This window comes from Heptranchias perlo, chromosome 8, assembly GCF_035084215.1.
Source record: "Heptranchias perlo isolate sHepPer1 chromosome 8, sHepPer1.hap1, whole genome shotgun sequence".
Taxonomy (NCBI): Eukaryota; Metazoa; Chordata; class Chondrichthyes; order Hexanchiformes; family Hexanchidae; genus Heptranchias; species Heptranchias perlo.
The window spans coordinates 23,745,755-23,766,814 of record NC_090332.1 but is presented as its reverse complement, the minus strand read 5'-3'; the positions used below and the strand labels follow the sequence as shown (position 1 = coordinate 23,766,814).

The following is a 21,060-nucleotide window of genomic DNA, read 5'->3' as shown; positions in this document are numbered from 1 at the left end:
GGGCGTAGGGAAGAGAGAAAAAGGGAGAAATAAGCAATTTGGATTCCATGCTGGAACAATGGGCAGATCAGGAAAACTAATTATCAAGCTTATTTTATGAGGCGCATTATGAAAGGAAGTTGTTCCATTATACGGCCATTAATAATATGAAAAGGAGCAAAAGTTGTTGTATGGGCTATGACAGAACTAGGTATTTGTCCTCAGTAAGTGTACTGAAAGAATTGAACTTCATAGATGAAGGGATTGAAATTTTTATCAATGCACTAGAACATAAACAACTTTGCGCAAGCCTTTCTAGACTCCTTGTGATATTTTCCAGCAAGCCACAATAAAGTAGTAACCGTTCTTTGTTTGATCCATTCTTTGATTACCTAGATACTGGGCAGATAAAGACACCATTCATTTATTGTGTTTTTGTTTTAAAGTACAGCAGTACTGGTCCTAGAATTTGCACATGAACATACGGAAAGGGCGAGGAAAGAACATCAGGCCCATCAAGCCCACCCCATCCAGACACATTGCAACCACTTACACTATTGACCCATTTCCTGACCACACAATCTCCTGGAAGAGCCAAAATCAATGGAAAAAAATGCAGTCCATTCAGGGAAAACTCTGAAAAATTCCTATCCAATTCCATAAGGCAATTAAATAAGGCTTCAGAAGACTGCAGTAGCCAATACTCATAATCACAGCTAACCAGCAAATTACCCTCCATAACTGGAAACACTTTCTTCACTCAAGAACAGGTCAAGTTTCCTTTTCAAGGACTGCAATGAATCCATACTCACCACATTTTTAGGTTCTCTGTAAATGGAAGTATTTCCTGGCATCTAACCTAACCTTTTGCATATAGATTTTATATGTACATACTCAAGTCCTGTCATCCCTATTCATCTCAAATAACATGTCCAACAAACTGACTCCAATTCCTTCATCATTTGAAAACCTCAATTACCTTGATACCTGTACTTCTCTAAAGTAAACATCTCCATAAGAACATAAGAAATAGGAGCAGGAGTAGGCCATACAGCCCCTCAAGCTTGCTCTGCCATTCAATAAGATCATGGCTGATCTTTGACCTCAACGCCACTTTCCCGCCCAATCCCCATATCCCTTGATTCCCCTAGAGTCCACAAATCTATCTGTCTCAGCCTTGAATATACTCAACGACACAGCCTCCACAGCCCTCTGAGGTAGAGAATTCCAAAGATTCACAACCCCTTGAGTGAAGAAATTCTTCCTCATCTCAGTCCTAAATGTCTGACCCCTTATCCTGAGACTATGCCCTCTAGTTCTAGACTCTCCAACCAGGGGAAACAACCTCTCAGCATCTACCCTGTCAAGCCCCCTCAGAATCTTATATGTTTCGATGAGATCACCTCTCGTTTTTCTAAACTCCAGAGAGTATAGGCCCAACTCATAACTAAGAGCACTTAGGCAAGGCATTATTCTGTCTGCCCACCTCTGTGTCTCCACCAGAGCCTTACCATCCGACTGCAGCAACAGAATCTTCAAAACCTTCACATTTTTCTAAACATTCTATTTTTAAAAAAAATTAAATGTGCTGGTTAATCTAGGCCAGGACTCAATATGCTGCTTCTTGCATAAGCACCACCAGCAAAAATTTAGTTCTACTATCAAAATTGCTCAGAAGATATTGAATTACTAATATCAAAGCTAGTATTGTGCCTATCTGTGCTGCATCCATTTAGTTATATCCTGTATTTGCTTTGTTGTTACCTTTGGACAAGAAACCATTGTGAGTAGGCTTAACTAGGCATTCTGTATCAATACCCTTGATTACATAAGTAAATCAAAGCAAAACGGTTCCTTTGGAAGATAAACTAAAAACTGAATTTTAGGATCTTGACACTGGATTGCAAGCCTTATACAGCAGAATACTGAAAGTACAGGAATCCTATTTCTGCCAAGCAAAACTGAAAAAATACACATGAATCAATTTCAAAATGCACAATTTAGCAACATTTTTCCGAATTACACACTACCCAAAAAATACTATACAGATCGAGGATAATAGGTGTCTAGGAAGTGCTACTACAAGACTGTAATACGATTGATGTGATTTGTTGGGAAAAACCTGACAGCAAGCATCAGAATTCTTAGGTAGTGTTGGCCCCTAAAACACATTCTAGTCCTTTTTCCAATAACAAATGCACATATTTCTTCATTAGCTTTTTCATGGAATATTCACAATCAAGTTTGGCCACTTGAGTTTGTATCTTGCATAACTGGCACATATTTTTCAGTTACTATCACAATTATGATCAAGTTCTGCTGTGTAGCTTCATGTTGAGTAACAAGTCTACAGTAAGTTCTACCAGTCTTGCCATGTGACAGGGCAGAGGAATTTTTTTCTGAAAATAAATGCATTCTGTATTCTCAGAATATTATCCTGCGCATATTATAGTAGTTTTTCCATCAATGTGAATTGTCCGAGCACACAATGAAGACTCAAGAGCAGGGGCAGAAAACTGGCAATAGCTGATCGGCCGCCCATTACACTCCCCTCCCCCACCCCTATTTTCCTTTCCCGTCCTCAGTCTGTTCCTTTTTATTGTAAACCCCTTCAGTGTTGTATGGCCTTTGCAGCTTTCAGAATGCACATGTTTCTATTATTCAACTATAAGATTAACTTTCATTGCATTTTGAATACTGAATATAAAGCATAAATAAATAAATGGTGACTCACAAAATACTTCACAAAACAAAGTTTTCCAACTGAATGGTGGATGTACACTTCATAGTTAAATGGTAGATTCTTCCCCTAAAAAAATTAACTTGCAAAATATTTGAAAAGAGATGACAATGAAATAATAAAAGAAAACAAAGAGTGGGCAGAGAAAAGATTATTTTGTGACTTTATAGGCTGTGCCCAAGTCATGAGGCCAGCTCTTCACAAAGAAATCAGATCCTAATTCCGTTTCCTTCATCCCATCCATGTTATTCTTCTCAGCACAAAGACAATGGCAAACTGGTCCACCTGTTACCTTGCTTGAGCAGTGCAGGAAAATAAACGCCAGTTTCTGAAAGGACCCCGAATACAAAAAGGGCTATGATTTGTACTCGGAGCTCTTAATGAAGAGCATTAGAGCAACTGAACAAAATTTTACTCTCCAGAATATTTGCATCACAAAATCTATATTTTTTGTGGGAAAAAAAGACAAAATTACTGTTTGAGGTTGCGATTCCTCCACAATAGTTGATTTGTAATCTCTTCTGCAAAACCATTCAATTCCATTGCATCACTATTCTCTATTCTTTATTTGGCACAAGTAGAATGGGAAATATGGACTGTAGATATAACTTTGGGTTATTGTTGGGTGGGTGTAGATAAAGGAACTATGAGTATAAATTTTCTAGCATCATTTATGAAGCTTTTCCATTGCTGCACTCATCCCCACTGTGTTATTTAAATCACCTTGGACATTGGTGCTTATTAAAATGAGTACTACAAATCCATTCATTCTAGTTTGCTGTATCTAACCATTTGAATCTGATCACCAGGAGTACAGAATTCTTTTCATTACCTTGTCAGTGTCTCAATCCTACCAAATATTACAACAAGTACTCTTCAGCCTTGTGTCTCCTGCGAGCACGATTCTCAAATTAGAACTAGGCAGTTGCTAATTTAAGGATGGTTTTGCTCTATGGATTCATAATTGTTGATTGGGCACTGGTTTAAGACTGGGAGAATACTCTTTCCTGAAGGTCGTTGGTTCAAGAAAGAGGACATGAATCCTATCTACACAATATTATAATCGAAAAAAATTAACAGGAGAAACATTTACTTTGGATCATGTGATATCATCCTGAAGTATCCTTAACATCGCTAGATATCACATTTTAATTACTACAACTATTTTAATTTCAAATTTGAAGAGAACTAATGTAACTAATGCATTGACTTGAGGCTGCCTGCCTTATTTTGCACAGATGATAACTAACTGTTTGCATGGTATCCTGATGTTACAAGTAAGGCTAGGTGAGAAGGCAACAAAAACTGAAAGACCAATCATTACAAATGTTGAAAATTCTGCTCTCAGAAGGATTTTTAGTCGCAAAATCTGAAGTTAATCCTGAGGACACAACAGTATTAGCACTTCTTAAATGAAGCAATTATTGAATGATGCTTATCTTCACAAGTCAACTTATGTTAGTAAAAGCACATCAAAGCCATCAAGGAATTGAAAGATCCTACAGGTTCACAAGAGATGCCTTGTCTGGCCTGGTACGTCAGCACAAATTGCAGATGTGGTTACCCAATGCCCTACGTGCAAAACATAATAAAAGTGTGCCAATGAAAGCACATGACATTTCCTGCAGAGCCGGGAACAGCAACAACGTAGTGAGTGGGAGCAGCACCGAGAGAGAAGCAGCCAGTAAAGGGGTAAGTGAAACCTGGGCACTTTACTGTGGGTGAATAGTGGAAGATTGTTTCCACTGCTTGAGGAATGGAGACTGAGGATGCTCATTGAAAGAACCAAGGAGGAAGGGAAAAGGGAAGATTTTTTGCACTGAAGGCTATGAGACCATGTGGTGATTGAGGCAGTGGCTAGAACGTCATTTAAAAAGGAATGGATTAAGTATTTGAAAAGGAGGACTATAAAAGGATCTGGGGAATGGGATTACAGGAGAGAACGCCAGCACTGGCAAAGGCACTGGGGGGATCAAATGGCCTCCTCTCGTGCTGTAATTTCTATCATCTATGAAAACTCACCTTTATTGAATCCAAGCCCAGGAAACGGGTTAGAAATGTTGGTGCTGAGCTGAATTCAGGACGATGTGCCCTATGACAAGTTCCCCAAATACCGAGCCCGCTGCCCTTTGTGCGACCTTTCGATTTGGTTCAAGTTAGTCTGTGCCAACCAGTTTTGACATGTAACATCCAAGTACAGATTGGCTTCCAGTTCAGAATTGTCACCTGCATACAGAACCGGAGTCCAAACTAGAGTCCAAGGAGATAGGGAGAGAGATGGGGCTTGTTAAAAGTGGCATTGATTGGACAACCTGACCGCACCTTCATCATTGCAGGGGGATTCTGGTTGTCGTTACAGGGTGAACATCATCAACAACAACTTGTTTTATATAGCACATAATAAACATTTAACATAATAAAACGTCCGAAGGCACTTCGCAGGAGCGTTATCAGACAAAATTGGACATTGAGCCACATAAGGAGATATTAGATGTTCAAAGAGGTAAATTTTAAGGAGCGTCTTAAAGGAGGACAGAGAGGTGGAGATGCGGAGAGGTTTAGGGAGGGAATTTTAAAGCTTAGGGCCTAGACTGCTGAAGGCACGACTGTCAATAGAGGAGCGAAGGAAATCGGGGATGCACAGAGGCCAGAATTGGAGGAACACAGAGCTCTCAGAGGGTTGTAGGGCTGGAGAAGGTTATAGGTTTACTGCAAGTTACCAGTAGCATTTCAGGGCATTACATCTATTACTATCAGTTACCTATAGACTTTCAGTGAGTTATTGTATTACTGTTGGTTATGAGGGGAATCTGAGTATTACTACAGTTGCCAACTCTAGTTGGATATATTCCTGGAGGTTTCATCACTTGGGCTCCCACCTCCAACTGTCCGGCCAAGTCAAATAACCTTTCTTCCCCATCTCCAATACTTTTACAGCTAATAAACAAAAAAGTGTTCACAGAAAATGAAACAAGAAACAATTTCTTATAATAGCCCTGTGATTTTTCTCCCAGGTTGCTCGCAGCAGTGTCCAGGAGACTAATCTTTAATTCCTGGAAACTCTAGGGCAGTCCTGGAGGGTTGGCAGTGTTACCAGCATTACTATTATTTATTGGTGCAATTTCAGTGAGTTACTATCATTATTACTGGTGGAATCCAAGTTCCTCCCACCTCTGGTTTCCCCCCCGTGAATCCCTCCTCCATCTTCAGTTTCCCGTTTTCTCCGCCTTCAGTTTCCCTTCTTTGCCTACATGCGGGTAACCTCCTGGTTCTCGGAACTTCTTGCACAACAGCTGCTGGTGCAAAACCACGAGCAAAGATACGCAACTACAGTGGACCCAACCTTCATAAGGTAAACGCAATAACATTTGCAGACGTCACGTAATCAAACCTCCAAAAGTATCACCAACCACAGTTGACAACCCTTGTAAAAAAAAGTACTTTCTTGAAAGAGAGATGTATTCATAGTTAAAGTTGAATAGAGCCATCTAGCGGTCACAGATAGGATTGATAGGTAAAGACCATGGCCTAGAAATTCGATGATGCCGCAACCATTTTTCAGGCACTAAACGGGCACCTATTCCTCCAATATGGCGGGCAGGAAGCGCACGTTCACTATGAGCCGGAAGTGCACTGCCTGCCATATTGGTGTAGGCAAAAAATAGGCATCCAGGGCCCACGCCTGAAACAAGCATTAGTCCCTTTGCATATGTAAATAAGAGGCTTAACACCTGTTTGAGGCCCCATGTGCAAGATTAGGTTGCCCTGAATGCAGCTGGCACTGGACTGGCTACGTTCAGGAAAACCAGCTCGACACATGGCCTAACCAGTGGTCCTTAAAAGGACTGTTGCAGACCGCCATCAAAAAGATCTGTTTTTAAAATATACTTACATTCACCGCTTACCTCCCATCCCCCCTCCCCACGACCTTGAGACTCCGACCCAATTGCAACCTCGACCTCCCACCCCCCCCACCGCCAGTCCTGATCGAACCCCTCTCCTCATACCACCTTCCCCTTTAAGTACTTATCTGAGGCCCACGACTGGTGGCGAATTGGCCAGATATTGGAAGCCTCTTCACGCCAAGCTGCCTGGAGACGCCCAGTAAGTGTCTGCAGCTCGCCGGTGTCATTTAAATATGGCCCGAGGTCCATATTGGGTACTCCTCTGGCTTGCCCATTCAGGCATAGGAATTAAATCCTGCGCCCGGTACATGCCGGCGCGAACGGATTTCTACTCTCATGTGTTCAGAGACGGTCATTTTGAATAAAGCACGAGAGACGATGCATACAGTATCCTGCTGGTGGTGTAATAGATGATCAAATTTTACATGAACTGTATGGTCAGTTTACATCATGTCCTCCCAATTGTGGAGTAGGACTTGAAACAACAGTTTTCCGAATCAGAGGTAATACTTCTACAAACTGAGCCAAACTGATCACAGGCATCTTCATAATGTATCTTTTATACATACCATCCTCATTTACTTCCTCCAGATATTCTGATTCTCTCTAGTATAAAAGGCAAGCACAATTGTCGATGGGCCATAGAACAAAAGGCCTCCCCGATGGCCTGGCAGGGAAAAACATCACTCGATGTTGCAGCATTAAGCAGTACAGACCTGAGGGACTTAGATATCTGGTCTGTGCTGAGTCAGCGGATCTCAGCCAACATAGCAGTTGGGCCACTACAATTGGCTTCAGCACCCCTGGGCTAGGCAGAAACTAAACAAAAAATACAGGGTTCCTGCGCTAGAGTAACCAGTCTATCATGCTGTAAAGTGAGCATATGTGGACTCAGCTATGCTTGGCTATTATGCCCTCCACAATTGAATAGCCCAATACCCAATGTCCAGGTTCAGAGTTATGAATGGCTATTTGGACTAGGTACTGGAAGGCTGCTAGCACACGTAGGATTGTACCTCAGCGAGAGTCACTGCCTTTAAGAGGTAGGAAAATTGGCAACAAAAAAAAGTGCAAAGCTCTGACATTTTAAGTTAAGCATTGTCCATGAAATCTAAATCTTTTTATTGTATGAAATGCCCAGTCTATTAACAGCAAGGTACCATGAAGGTGTCACCTAAAAGTCAGATATAAAAACAAGGAAGGTCACTGAATGGTTCAGAGTACAAATAGGTTCTACCTTTCAACTCATTAATTGCAAATCTACTTAAAACGACAAAAGAACACAGGGATCTGCCAAGGCAAACAATGCTGAACATCTCGCACTAAAGAGCAGCGATGTGTAAAGTTACTGAATAAAACATCAAGTCGATGACTGAGTTCAGCTTTTTCCCCATTTGGTGATCATTCAGGGTTTCAATAACTAAATGAAAAAGTTTTTACAATTAACAGAGTTTTAGAGACAAGTAAAGGCTGGCACACCTAGGTTAGCTTTGTTTCCTATTGAAAATTTGTAACAACTTTCCTTAACTTGTGCAAGGATGCAGAAAATATGCAAGTACACAAGACCATAAAAAAGTGAGGAAAAAGCCAATTGAAAAATACTTCACGGGTAAAGCAACTTAAAGGAATCAGACCATGGAGTACTTTGAGGAATCTTGTAAAATAATTCTTAAAAAGCAAGTTTTCAGCTATCCATTATGCAACTTAAGTGAAAGCTGTTAACACAATGGAAGAAACTTTGAAAAAAATCTAAAATGCAATTTGTCCTCTCCCTCGGAATACCAAAACAGACATGAATTGTTTGTTCAAGGCATTCCATGAAACACATTTTGACGTTCAATGGTGCAGAAACAGGAATCCTGCTGGGCATTTTGTATCGGGGTGCCGAACACTCACACTTTTGACAACCTAACTGCTTATTTTTGAATAAAAATTTAACAAAAAGAGTAATCACCATGAATCAGCCTGGGTTTCTAGTCTTACTGTGATGGAAATATTGAACAAACCAGTGAAACTGACTGAACCGGTAGCATTATATCAATAACACTACTTCTTAGCTCTGAAGACGGAACTGCTGCCCCAGCAAAAAAAAATTACTGTCTTCCGACCAGTCTAAAATTCTGGCACTAAAATTCTAGCACAGAAATATTCAACATGCCTTGTTACTTGACTCCAATTCTCGTCTTTTTTTTTGTGAATAGTCTGACTTTACTGGGAAAAAAAACTAAGTTACAAAACAAGTGTATTTGGTTAAGTTAGTCATAGAGAAAGTTCAACAGCCTAGAAACCGACAGTACCCCAAATTTTGGCAATGACTGTGGTTTGGAACAGTGTAATACACCCGATTGTGATAACATTGGTTCACAGAATGGATTTCAGCTATTATGAGCTAGTTAAAGACATTTTAAACTGCAACAATTATTCTACAAATAATTTACTATTATCTTCATGTTGCTAGGTGTGTCTCTCATTTTCATTGTTTATTTCTGTTGATTCTGCTTTACCTCTTTGTGGTCTTTTGTTTCCGCGTCTTTGTCTTTTGTGCTTCTATTTCTGTTGTGTTGTTCCGCCTTTCCTTTCTAATATGTCCAGAACGAGGGGTCACAGTCTCAGGATACGGGGTAGGACATTTAGGACTGAGATGAGGAGAAATGTCTTCACTCAGAAGGTGGTGAACCTGTGGAATTCTCTACCACAGAAGGCTGTGGAGGCCAAGTCACTAAATATATTTAAGAAGGAGCTAGATAGATTTCTAGACACAAAAGGCACCAAGGGGTACGGTATTGAGATAGAGGATCAGCCATGATCATACTGAATGGAGCAGCAGGCTCGAAGGGCCGGATGGCCTACTCCTGCTCCTATTTTCTATGTTTGCATCTTTACACACTTGTCCAAAAGTTCTTCTGCCCTCCCCTATGCCACCTACCTTAATTCATTTCTTAGCCCTTCCACGTGCAGCAGCACCATGATCCAAAACCCTTCTGATAGTAACTCCACACCCCTGGGCCTACTGTTCACTGGTTTTCCGGCATTGAACTTGGAACACTGGGAAACCGGTCAATAATAACCAGCAGGCCTGGGAGCAGCCAAGGAGCCACGCCAGGCCAAGCTAGTAAAGATAGGCAGGATGGAAGGGAGACAGCGAAAAGTTGGCAGTAGGCTCAGCGCGCCGGGATGCGGGGGCCTTTGGCACCATAGACAGAAAAAGCAGAGGAAGCAGTGGGAAAAGGAGAGGCCCAATGTGGGAGAAAGAAGAATGAAAGTTTTGTAAAAGTCAAACTAAGAATAAAAAAAGTTACCTCAGCTGAGAGTGAGGAGGAATGGAATTTGGAGGTTCAGAAGCACCACCTGGTAACAGGAGGACTGAAAAGTAAGTATAGTGTTAAGTACACATACCATGCGTTTAAAAAGTAATAACCAAGCATGACAAATAGCGTGTGCTAAATTCAAAATTTTTAACATATCATTAATGGATCTCCTGCAGCATTGCACACTTTAAGTCGGAGGATACGGTGTCTATCTTATCTGTCTGTTGTCAAGTTGTTATTTCTCTTTGTGTCTCTCCTCTTCTGTTTTTCTCTCCCCATCTCATCTTCTCTGCTTCTATCTGTTCCTTTTTTCTTTTCTTTCAGAGAGCTACCAATGACTATTGACCACCTTTTCTATGGGTGGTGAAAATGCAACCTGCAGTCCTCAGCATCAGCTTTCCCATCCCCTCCCTCTTGCTTCCCTTACCTGGAAGACGGCATTTGAAAGAGCAGCAATGCCACCTAGTGCTAGGAGTACTGAAAAGAAAGTATACACACCTTAGTTAAAAATAATTCCTAGACCTTAAACCCACGCATGATACCCAGAAGTGACAAAATTGTGACAAACATGAAATGAGCACTAGATTCAAGAATTTTAATATAAATGCTAACATTTAATACAGATGTTAAGGAAGTCATTCCTTGGCAAGAAGCTTAGATCAAGCAGGAAAGGTAGGGTGGGAGGTCCTTGGAGGCCGCTGAGTGGTCCCTGAAGGTATTTTAGTCTCCAGATACAACCCCGACCATTACTTGTCAAGAACGGTGAGTATTCCAGAGATGTTTTGTGCAAAAGCTAATAGAAATCAATTTCACCATGAGAACAGATTACCTACAATTCCAAATGGTACACATTAAAATTGCTTTAAGCTTTGTCTGACACATTCTATAGCACACCAAATTTGTACATCAAGCTGCACAACTGCTATCAACACGGGATCCTGAATTACAATCCCAAACTGCAGGCCTACTCTCCATGACTAACTATTGAACAATTGTATGCCACAAAGACTCAATGCAAAACAGACTGGTGGACTAGTCAATCAAAATAATCTTTTGGCACAACTCTAAAGGATTTCTCTGATAATGTGGTATCTGAGTAAAGAGCTTCTGGTATTTCACTATCTATAAAATTTCCACTTTCAGCCAAATCAAATGTCGTAACTACCATCATAATCTCTCCTCCTTGTCAAGCACAGTTTAAACACATCTGTAGTTTGTTCAGCAAACAAAGTATCAGAGTTCAGCCTTTAAGAAAACTCAAGTCATCATTTACCATATGTTAAAAGTATATTTCTAGTTTATCTTTCAATGCACTCAAAATACTTCCTGATTATAATAAAAATATTAAAAAGTGTACCAGGCTTCAGAATGTCTGCAGTCAAGCATCCATTCAAAAGTTTTAGCTGCAAGCATTAAAAATATTCTGATTTCTGGTTAGTCTGGATCTTTTCAGACTAGACTAAACGTTTTATTTCCTCTCTTTGAAAACTGTACTCTAAAAATCAAATGAATGGTCTTAAATTAAATTTGGCCTCAACTCTTTCATAACAGGATAACTTTGGTTTTCATCGTATTAAACAGCTTTTATGTCCTCACTCCCAAACATCTTACTTGGAAAGTTTTGTCAAGTAAGATTTTCTGATTGAAGAAAAACATTCTCAAAAATTCAAAAACCAAGTTAATACCTCAGTCACCATAGCTTTTTTTAGTCAAGAACCATTGGAGAGATACCAGAAACTAGAGCTTATGTTATGTTACTGATTTTAAATTTGTAAAATTGCTTTTCATCAAAATTAGCAACTTTCAAGAACAATTTTGAAACCTGACTTTCTTCAGGAAGAAAGTAATTCTTTTTAGCAATGACCTTTCTTAAACACATCAATTTTCCCACCTTAGGCCACAACTGTGTCCAACTCCTCAAAATTCAACAAATAGAAGATTTTTTACTTCCAATTAGGGGCGCTCAAATTCTCGCACACTTTTACAATAGACAATGAACCCTCTGATTTGCATCACTTGTCAAAGTCTACCAGCTAATCCATGTAGGATTACCGTACAGCATCGTTTCAAATAAATTCAATTTAACTTGTTACCACAGTAATGTGACACTCTTTTGTAATATAAAATGAATTAGGCTTTATTATTTTTTTCGGGTCCCAGTAAATTGTCCCTGGCATTATTACAACTTTTAATTTGATTGGAACACTCAGAATAGGAGGAAAATGTCCTTGGACTCAACACAAACTAACGTGCCATACCTTAAAGCATGTGATAAAAACAGAAACTGAAAACAAGGTTGATACCAGGCGAAACCGGTATAACAAACTATTTTGGAAAAGAACCTTCCATTGAGTCACTGAAACATTAGTGATTCATTTGACCTCTGGGGACATACCTCAGACTACACAAAGAAAATTTTAGTATTGTTTATTTTAAAACAGCATTCCATACAAAAAAACAATTGTGTCATCTGTTATGACCCAGCAAAAATTGAGCTTTGATCATATCAATTATGTAGTTAAACAGGACTGATTCAGGTGCACTTATCTGAAGTTGTAGCTGGTTTCAAAGTGTGAAAATAAGATCGATTTGGTGATGCAAATCTTTTCACAAAGAAAATATTTTTTCTGATTGTCAAAATGTTACCATGCTTGTTGAAAAGTTCTGAAATGCCGTATCTACTGATCATACTGTTGGTGGCAGCGAAGGGAAGGAGGATATGCTATTTCAGTACATCGTGTTTACAGCATCGTCAGGGCATGTAGCGATTTAGTGTTTTTTTTAAATACAAGACATCTCGTTAAAGATTTAAACTTATTAATTACATGTTCATATTTTCTTCCTTTCCATTTTCTTTCTTGCATTTTTCATTAACTTTTCATTCCGCTGTATTTGAGGACATCTAAAAACCTGGCCTGCTGATCAGAAAAATCTCATGAAAATTGTGCACCTGGTTCATGTCAGTCACATGTCAGGTGTTGCACTACGAAGTGTCAAAAGTATATAAAACGAAAAAGGCTGTCATTTCATGCTGTTTTTTTTCTTGCACAAGAGCTAGGAATTTAGAAACTTGTCAATCGACAAACTTCCCTCACCAACAGCAACAAACTTGCTAATGCATGGAGTAGTTGAGGTCGATAACATAGATGCATTTAAGAGGAAGCTAGAATAACACATGTGGGAGAATGGGAGAATGGAATAGAAGGAAAAGCAGATAGGGTTAGATGAAGTAGGGTGGGAGGAGGCTTGTGTGGAGCATAAACACCGGCATAGACCTGGTGGACCGAATGGCCTGTTTCTGTGCTGTAAATTCTATGTAATGTAACTTGTTAATGACCCAAAGATGTGCTTATTCACAGACTTTCTTAACGTAGGCCAGTCTTAGCAACAGGAAAAGACGTCCTCATTACACAGTCACTGGTGGCGCCCTGAAAGGATCCAGTGGCAAATAAATTGAGGGCAGTGCTTACTTTTACTGTGACGGGCAACTCGTGGCCACCAGGTCCAGCAGGGAACAGCTCTTCCTCAAGGAGGCTGCATATATATGCGACCACCTGCCAACTCAATCTGAGCCTGCGTAGGCACTGCTCCTCAGAGAAGTCCAAGAAGCTCAGCCTCTGCCTGTATACCCTCTCACGTGGGTAGTGTCTCCTGTGACCTTGGCCCCTCTGTTGCTCCCCTCTATTTCATCATTGTTATGCACCTCTGCCTTGTACACCTGCAGATCCCAACACAGTACGACGTGGCTGCCGTGGATGGTCATTTTCCTCCTCCTCAGATGTCCTCTCAAATACATCCATTGCGCCCCCCCATCATGATCTTGTCAGTTTGAGAGGCTCCAAAGTTTTGCTAAAGCTATCTCAACACAAGAAATCTCAGTCTCAACAAAGAACCCTCAGCCAAACATTCACCTGAGAGAACTGAGAGAGCATCTGCAATATCAGAGCTTTTATTGAGATGGGTCAATCACAGGTTTAGAAGCCCAAATCAACTCCGGCAGAATCTCACCTCCGTTTCACTGGGGAGATTCAGAAGCCCCAGGAAACTTGTGCAGGAAGCATTAAATTTGTTTATGTTTAAGAATCAATTAAAAAATACCTACCTCAATGATCTTAATTGATGCGCTAACTACCCGCCCGCCGGCAGTAATTAGAGATATGTTAAACCCAGAAGTGGGCACGTTGGAGCCGGGTTGCGGTCAGGCTACAAAAATCAATGATTTCCACTACCTACCCGCCCCCAATCCAACCATTCTTGGGGGTTAAAATTCCAAAGTATTCAACAGTTCGATGGCATCAATAATTCTAATATTACCTTTGATAGTTTTATAAATTGTGTATATTGCAAATTTTGTGCACCCTAATCGGTGAGTGAGGCAAAATGGCTAAATTGAGCTGTTACAAGCTTTGGGCAAACTATGGTGACATCAGTAAATAAGATCTTGAATTTCCAACTATGGGGAGATGCTGGCCGCACATCTGGGCTTGATTACTTCATTGGGGGGAGGGGGGAAAGGCACAGATTGCTTATTTGTTCCATGGTTCATGTTAGCTATGAAGAAAACATTTCCAATATGAAAAAGCTTTGCCTTTTTTTGCATTTGAGTGATTAATAAATTTCAGTGTTCTTAAAAACATTCAATTGTTTACACTAAGGTGGACAGAGCAGTGATTGTGTTTTTCTAAAATAATGTTTAAAATTTCAAGAAAACTGACCAATAAGTAATTACTTATTTGTGACACATAGGAGAGAAATTCACCTGTTGTGTGCTTTGAACAAACCTCCATTTGAACTCGACATATTTGATTTGTCAAAATATATTGCATATTGCAATAACCACTGGCGACTGAACCTTTATAGCATATTTATTCTTCACTTCCTGGAAAACTACCTGCAATCACATCATCAAAACAGGTTTGGTTTATACTAGTTGCAGGAGTCAGTCAGCACAACATCCCCACTTCCCTTGATTTTCAGAAAGAAGCCTGCTCTGCTTCTACACATCAGACATCAGTCTCAAATGACTGTGTTGCTTGAGCACACACAGTGCAAACAATGACGTTAGCTCTAATTCATGGGCTGAGTTCAACCCTTTTATCTGCTTGCGATAAAAATGTTATTGTTTCTGTAATAGATTACTGATTTCAATTCCTTACTATCAGTAACAGTACACCGTGGGTTAAATATCGCCCCTGGGGGCTTTTTCTATAATGTATAGAAATACACATTTTGTTCAGGCAGGTAAAGGCCAATTAATCTGCATCTTAGTCTGGGTTTCTATCAAAAAGGATGGTTTTAGTAGGATAATGTCAATTGAATGCAGAGGCTTTGGTATTTTATAGTATCTTAAGACAGCTGGATGGATGAAGCTTAAAGTTCCAACTATCACAGGTATGTCAAATTAGGGACAAACAGCTTATGCATTTGACAAAGAATGGCTAACCATCTAATATAATTAAGGGAATTGCTGGCTTTTCTGAATGGGCTTTGTTTCAGTCCATCTTCAAAGAATTTGGAATGATGCTTCTGTGGATGACGTTGACGCATAAGTCAGTCTACAAGTCTGCAACCAGCAGCTGGAAACTACATGGTAGATTTCACTATGTAAGAAGTGAACATCAAGGTTTAATACATGTTGAGATAGTCAAGGGAGAGGAGTCTTCATTGCTTTTCACACGCACCATGAAGAATCACAAAGGTCTTCATTGCTTTTCACATGCACCATGAAGAATCACAAAGTTTACAAATTACTGAAAATATACTGTTTTGCATTGAATACTGTTCATTTACCGCTTCTATTTTAAATATGTCTTTCTGCTGCTTTATAGCCCAAATCATGAGCTGACTGAATGTACATTAAATGCACCTAACAAAAAGAGAGGGGAATCATGTGGTGACAACTGGTACATTCCAATAAGCCAGTATATAATGGCAAGGGTTTTAAACCAGGGCTCTTGTTCCTTTTTTAGCTAGATTTTGGGCAGGTAAAGATATGATTTGGATCGTAGGAGATGCAAGATCCACTTAGAGTGGTTGAGGAGCCTGAACCTGAGCAAAATATCAGATTTGAATTTATCATAGGAACAGGAATAGGCCATTCAGCCCCTCGAGTCCGTTCCACCATTCAATTAGATCATGACTGATCTGTACCTCAACTCCATTTACCCGCCTTTGCTCCATATCCCTTAATACCCTTACCTAAGAAAAATCTACCCATTTTGAATTTTTCAATTAACCTAGCTTTAACAGCTGTTTGAGGGAGAGTTCCAGATTTCCACTACCCTTTGTCTGAAGAAATGCTTCCTGACATCATCTTGCACACAACTGGTTTAGCCATCCATCATAAGATCTGGCTGGATCACATCAAGAACCATCAGGCCCTACTCTCCTCTGTCACAATGGCTCACTATTCCAGGATCATCCTGGAATGCAAAGTTCATCCCCAACTTCGCTTCTTCATGCCAAACCATTTTCCTTAAACCCCTCTCCCTGTCACTCTCACATCCAACAAATGCAAGGAGCTCATGGACTTCTTTGTTACTAAGATTGAGACAATCTGTTCAGCTCTCTCTGCCAAATCCCCCACCCCTTGCCCACCAATCCAAGCTTCCTCCCATCCTCGCCATGAACCAGTGTCTTTCACTAGTTTCTTTCCCATCTCCCCTCATGCCCCCTCCGAGCTCATCTTGTCCATGAGACCTACACCTACCCGCTCTCTCGTTTCCATTCTGACTGACCATCCAACTTCCATTCCTGGCTCCCTACCTGACATTGTAAGTGGTTCCCGCTCCTTAGGTGCTGTCCCCCTCCCTTTCAAAACTGCCTTCATTACCCCTTGCTCAAAAAAACTATCACCAATCCCTTTCCTTGCAAACTACAACACCATCTCTAATCTCCCTTTCCACTCCCAAGTTCTGCTGTGTCAACTCCCAAATCTGTGCCCATCTTTCCAGTCATAAATAGCATCCTCTATGACTGTAACCATGGTCCCTCACGTCTTTCTCAACCTCTCTGCTACTGTAGGCACTGTCAACCACTCCATCCTTCTCCAACACCTCTTGTCTGTTGTCCAGCTGAGTGGAACCGTGAGCGAATGCATGAATGAAGGAAAGAAAAGACATGCATTTATATAGCACCTTTCACTACCTCAGAACATCTCAAAAGCACTTTACAATCAATGAAGTACTTCTTGGAGTGTAGTCATTGTTGTTACGTAGGAAACGCGGCAGCCAATTTGCGCACAGCCAGCTCCCACAAACAGCAATGTGATAATGACCAGATAATCCGTTTTAGTAACTTTGGCTAAAGGATAAATGCTGGTCAAGACACCGGGGATAATTCCTCTGCTCTTCTTTGAAATAATGCCAAGGGATCTTTTACATCCACCTGAGAGGGTTTAGTTCCACTCTTAGCTATCCATTCATAGCCAGTGCATCTTCAGCAATAGCTTCTCTTCCTGCCCCTGCACCATTACCTTGGAATCCCTAAAAGATCTACCCTTGGCTCCCTCCTCTTCCTCATCTATAAACTGCCCCTTGGCAACATCATCTAAAATTATAGCGTCAGGTTCCACATGTATGTTGGCAACACCCTGTTCTACCTCTCACCACCTTTCCTGACCCTTCCACTGCCTCAGTGTAGTTGGTCTGCTTGTCCAACATCCAGTCCTGGGTGAGCCGCCATTTCTTCCATTTAAACATTGGGAAAACCGAAGCTATCATCTTTGGCTCCTGCCCAAACTATGCACCTGTGCCTCCAATTCCATACCCCTCCCTGGCTACTGTTACAGGTTGAACCAGGCTGTTCGCAATTTTGACGTTCCACTTGACCTCCCCCATCATCTCCATCACAAAAACCGCCCACATCCATCTCTAACATTGCCTGCTTCAGCCCTGCCACAGCCCATCGGCTGCCAAAAACATCATCCAGGCCTTAGTCACTTCCAGACTCAACTATTCCCATGCTCTCCTGGCCAGCCTCCCATCCTCCACCTTCCATAAACTTCAGCTCATCTAAAACTCTACTGTCGATATCCTATTGCAACCAAATCCCACTCACCCACTGTGCTTGCTGGCCTACATTGGTTCCCAATCCCCCAATGCTTCCAACTTAAAATTCTCATCCTCATGTTCAAATCCCTTCATCGCCTTGCCCCTTCCAATCTCCTCAGCCCTACAACCTTCCAAGAACTCTGCGTTCCTCCAATTCTGGCCTCTTGTGCATCACCATTCCCTTTGCCCCATCACTGGTGGCAGTGGTTTCAAGGCTCTAAGCTTTGGAATTCTCTCCCTGAACCTCTCCACCCCTCTACCTCATTCTTCTCCATTAAGACTTCCTTAAACCTCTTTGATCAAGCAGTTAGCCACCTCTCCTAATATCTCCCTCTTTAGCTCAGTGTCAATTTATGTCTAATTACACACCTGTGAAGCAGGTTGGGATGTTTTCCTACGTTAAAGGTACCATATAAATGCAAGTTGTTGTTGTTGTAGTATGAAACCCAAAAACGCAATAGTGCTTCTTCTGAGAAATAACATTTTTTAAATAGGAATACAAATATACTTTTTCTTCTTGCAAGTGGAGTCAACTTTGAATCCACTAAGAATGTCTTAACTGAATGGGGTTACAACATACAAGCAGTTTGAAATACAGTATTGGTTTCATGAAACTGTATGTTTTGATTTGCTTTTTGGGGGGAGGAAGAGGAAGATTTAAATGATATTTATATTTTACTGTTAGATAATCATCATGTTTCAAATTCTATGCCAAAATGAGAAGTTTCAAACCAAATTACTGCTTTATGTTAGCAACTAAGTTTCAGTTAAAACAGGCAATTGGGTTATTACAGAGATGTTGCTTGATTGCTGTAAATAAACTGCTGAAAATAAACTGCTGATATTCTGTGTGTCCTAACTCCCAACCTGGTTTATATTAGCTAAGAGGCCCCACAATCACTTATGTAGCCATCATATGCATAGCAGATAGGTCATTTTCAATAATTGATGTGCGGATAAGTTATGAAGCTCCTGACGTTCAGATTGAATGTACGCATTTTTCCATGATCCCAAAAAAAAATCAAGAATAACACATATACGTTTCTGAACCTTTCCTGCATCTTAAATAACACAACTATGTTTTGCACTCCAGCTAAATAATGCAGAAGTCATTTTCTTAGGAGTTAAACATCTTTTCTGTATTAACGTTTAACTTTTAAAAATAATGAATCTAAATAGAACGCCACTTGTGTTGAGTTATTGGTTTTAAAAACTCAAACTCCAGTTTCATATTTCCTGCTCCAATTGTTTCACTTCTAGATATTGCTTACCCCTCAACCACTATGACTTATTATGTCTGCAAATGTAATAGTGTGCTTACATTTCACCATATCCATTCATTTTCCAGCCCCATGTCAGCTGTAACTATATTCCAAGTTCATCATTTCCTTACTATATTACTAGTTTCCATCTGTTTACAATTAGTAAATGTGTATGTATTTCAGTATCAAGGTGTATAGGTTTCGAGGAAAACGAGATTGGTAAAATGAGGAGAGAGCATGTTTTTATAGTAATCATTTATTGGATAATAAAACTTTCACGTGACAAGATGTCAATGTACCTTCAAACCCCCAATTACTGGGTCTCCGTTTAACTACTCAACATTCAAAAATTGCCATTTGTCACTAAATCAAATTTAGGCAACTAGAATTTGGATCAAGTTTTTAGTTAATAAGAAGGAGATTGCGTTGTGTAATTTGAGTAAAACCATCATACAAATGACTCCCATTTAGATGATTAACAATTTGATATATTTGACAGTGAATATTTGCTTCTTCTCAAAAGTTTCTTTGAAATTTTTCAATAAGGCAATAACAGCTCTTTAAACATCAAACAATGACTTATTTCCAGTAATCAAATATAAATTATTTATTGACAAAATTGTGATTATGACAGAGTCATTAATTCATTAGCACGGACATCACACATTAACTACACAATAGATCTCCAATAAGTTGCAGGTTGTGCTGTTGGCTGCTGGGGTGGAGATGAGGGGGCACAAGGGTGCACATCTCCTCTGAAAGGGTTTGGAAAGAAGTTTGCGAGAGATGCGTTCAAAGGCAGTGAAGCAAAAAATTATTTTGACTAGCTCTTGGAAAATATGTAAAATAAATAAATAAATAGTAAGTTTCTCTTACCCACATCGGCAGGTAAAGAAAGAAGCATAATTGTTTCATTCGCGTATCACAAGTTAAATCTGTGCACATAACGTGGGGAGAAGTGCAGCTCAGGACCAAGTGACTGCATAATTCCTTTGATCAGTGGAGTGGTGAAGGAATGAGGTCAATGTATCCATGTGTTCAGTTGCTAATATGGTTTAGTATGAATGCAGACAGGACCTTGATGCCCAGGCAGCTAAATCCAGGCCTGCACATTAGAAGTAAATCCAATACTACCAAGGTAGTATTTCTGAGAAAGGGTATGGAGTGTGACCAGGGGAGTGGGAGGCATGTCTCCAAAACAGTAAATACATGACTGCAGTTGAGTGCATAATCAACACTAATCTATCTACCTGGATATATCAATCTGTATTAGTTGATCTCCCATGGCATTGCACAGGGGGAATCTAGGCCAAGTGCAATCTTCAGATGAAAGAAATAAACAAAGAACTTGTGTTCATGACCTCAGGACGTACCAAAGCGCTTTACAGCCAATGAATTACTTTTGAAATGTAGTTACTGTTGTAATGTAGGGAAACGCAGCTGCCAATTTGCACACAGCAAAATCCCATAAACAACGAATGAAATTAGTAATCAGATAATTTTTTTTTAAGGTGATGTTGGTTGAGGGGTAAATACTGGTCAGGACACAGGGAGAACTCCCCTCCTCTTCTTCAAATAGTGCCATGGGATCTTTTACATGCACCAGAGAAGCCAGATGGGGCCTCGGTTTAACATCTCATCCAAAAAACGGCAACTCCGACACTGCAGCACTCCCTGAGTACTGCTTTGAAATATCAGCCTGGATTATATGATCGAGTCTTTGAAGCGGGACTTGAGGCAATAATCTTCTGACTCAGAGGTGAGAGTGCGACCGCTGAGCTGAGGCTGACACCTGAAATGGGGTTAAAGACCGGG

General features: G+C 40.4%; 1 protein-coding gene and 1 long non-coding RNA gene across 4 annotated transcripts in view; one reads left to right on the top strand and one right to left on the bottom strand.

Annotated features, from left to right (window-relative positions):
• thada (THADA armadillo repeat containing) overlaps positions 1–21,060 on the bottom strand; it is a 307,554-nt gene that overhangs the window by 179,379 nt on the left and 107,115 nt on the right. The window lies entirely within an intron of this gene.
• The window catches only part of LOC137324484 (uncharacterized), a 45,525-nt gene continuing 30,373 nt past the window's right edge, over positions 5,909–21,060 (top strand). For all 3 annotated transcript variants that reach the window (XR_010963628.1, XR_010963629.1, XR_010963627.1), the window contains exon 1: positions 5,909–6,071. This is a non-coding gene — a long non-coding RNA (uncharacterized lncRNA). The remainder of the gene's footprint in view (positions 6,072–21,060) is intronic.